At 41.1% G+C, this 2,675-nt stretch overlaps 1 non-coding gene across 1 annotated transcript; it reads left to right on the plus strand.

Moving 5' to 3' along the window:
* Positions 1–556: 556 nt before the first annotated feature.
* LOC117200722 (U6 spliceosomal RNA) lies at positions 557–663 on the plus strand. Its single transcript, XR_004482383.1, has one exon. It is a non-coding gene; the product is annotated as a U6 spliceosomal RNA (small nuclear RNA).
* Positions 664–2,675: the final 2,012 nt, after the last annotated feature.

Raw genomic sequence — 2,675 nt, forward strand, 5'->3', positions numbered from 1 at the left:
ATATAAAATAAACAACAAGAACCTACTGTATAGCACAGGGAACTATATTCAATACCTTGTAATAACCTATAATGGAAAAGAATCTGAAATATACACACACACACATAATTGAATCACTTTGCTGTATCCCTGAAACATTGTAAATCAACTGTACTTCAGTTTTTTTCATTTTTATTTTATATTGGAGTATAGATGTTGTGTTAGTTTCAGGTGTACAGCGGAGAAATTGTTATACATATATCCACTCTTTTTCAGATTCTTTACCCATATAGATTATTACAGAGTATTAGGTAGAGTTCCCTGAGCTATAGTCCTTGTTGATTATCTGTTTTATATATAGTAGTGTGTATATGTTAATCCTAACCTCCGAATTTATCCCTCCCCTCCACCTTTCCCCTTTGGTAACCATAAATTTGTTTTCTATGTCTGTGAGTCTGTTTCTCTTTCGTAAATAAGTTCATTTGTATCGTTTTTTTAGATTCCACATATAAGTGATATCATATGATGTTTGTCTGACTTATATACTTCAGTTAAAAAAAAAGATTCATTAATAAGTGTGCTTGCTTCAGCAGCACATATACTAAAATTGGAACAATACAGAGAAGATTAGCATGGCCCCTGTGCAAGGATGACACGCAAATTCATGAAGCATTCCTAATTTTTATGATCTTATTTGCAAAGCAGAAATAGAGTCACAGACGTAGAGAACAAACGTATGGATACCAAGGCGGGGTGAGGGGGGGGCGTGCGATAAATTGGGAGATTGGGATTGAGAACCTACTTTAAATGAGAACCTACTGTGTAGCACAAGGAACTCTACTCTGTGCTCTGTGGTGACCCAAATGGGAAGGAAATCCAAAAGAGAGGGGATATACGTATTCATCTGGCTGATTCACTTTGCTGTACAGCAGAAACTGTTACAGGAGTCCCACTCCCCTGCAAATAAAAAACCCCTTTTACAGAAAAAAATAAATTAAATTAATTAAAAATTCGTCAATAAGGAGAGAATCATTCATTTACTCAACACATATTCATTCAGGAGTTTCCTTGTGCTATGACTTGGGGATATAGTGATGAACAAACTAGACAGAATCCCTGCCCTCGTGGAGCTTAACATTCTATTGGCAAAGGAGGCCAATAAACAAACGAGTCAGTGTATAATAAGGTGCCCGGTGACTGGCTTCCAGGCTCACTCCAGAACTATCGACACTTGCCATTGCTTCTCCCTCATCAATTATTTGCCAAAGACGCAACCCCAGCCCTTTTCTTCCACTTCCCTCCTGCAGAAGAGACCTGCACACTCATCACAGGGTAAAGTTGGGGCCATAAAACAGTGAGAATTGGGATAGATTCCCAGACACTGCAAATAGCTCTCTTGCTTCAGCACCGCTGGGAGGAAGGAGGTGCTTCTTTCTAGCGATTTGAACTCTCCCAAGCTGGAAGCCTGCGGCGAAGTGTAAAGTGTTGGTGACAACGTCAGTAACTAGAGCCAGGGGGCTGTCCTGGCAGCTTGAAGCCTGTGCCATCTTGGGACCATATCAATAACACCAACACAAACATGTTTGCTGCTGCACTAGCCAGACCAGCCTCTGCTTGTCCAGACAAAGCCAGACAGGGGCCAGAGCCCTGCTCACTCTCTCCTCCACCACACTGACCCTCAGACCTCTTACTGGAGAGAGAGGAAAATAAGATGACTGCAAGTGTCCCAACGTTGGGTCTTTCTAGATGCACTCTTGCACCAGGCTTGTGATATACTCCGTTGTTCTCTGGGAAAGTTTGGGAGAGAGACAGAAGTAAAATGAAAGAGAGAGTTTGTGTTGGGGAGGGCACACCAAGATGGACACGTAGACGTACCAGAGATGTTGGGAAGAGCATTCCTGCATACCGCACAAGCCCAGGAAGATAGAAACCCACCTCTTCTTTTGTGGGTCCTGTCTCTGACTAGAGCAAATGCTCGTGAAAAGTAAAAGCATGCAACCCTGCCCCCCAAACATGTACAAAGCAAGTCGCTGGTCTACAGAAATCAAAGTACAGAGGGTAGCCTTTAAGAGCATAGGTCCTTAGTTCCAGTCCCAGCTCTACCGCTTCCTAGCTGTGCAACTTTAGGTGAGTTACTCAGTTCCTCTCAGCTTCAAGTTCTCCATCCATGAAATGGAAATGACGGTAGTCCCTGTACCTTGGGATTCATATGGGAATTAAATGTAGGATTTATGAGAATTGTGCAGCAACCACAGAGGCCAGGAACATAGGAAACAGTCTATAAATGGCAGCTGTGAGTCACGAAAAACTACATTACCCATGTGTATCAACAGATCTGATTTTTTTAGACCTATAAAAAACCTATTAAATTGGTTTTATTTTTTTCTATTTGATGTAAAACGCTGTGACACTGAGTTTAGGGAAATACAGTGAATTGCATTCGTTTGATTATTCATGTAGTTTATTTATGTAGTTGGATGATAAAGTTTTGACCAAAGAGAGGGTAAGAAACAGCATAGCAAATCGTGGTAAGTTGCTTCAGTTTTTGGGTAAACTTAGGGAGGCCCAGCCATGAAAGTAAATTCATTCTCTCATCAAATATTTATTAGGCACTCTTCCACATGCCAGGCAAAGATGAATAAGAAGTAACCCCAACGTTGAAGATTTTGAAATCTAGTAAGAGAGAAAAGGGAAGA

This window comes from Orcinus orca, chromosome 10 (genome assembly GCF_937001465.1).
Source record: "Orcinus orca chromosome 10, mOrcOrc1.1, whole genome shotgun sequence".
Taxonomy (NCBI): Eukaryota; Metazoa; Chordata; class Mammalia; order Artiodactyla; family Delphinidae; genus Orcinus; species Orcinus orca.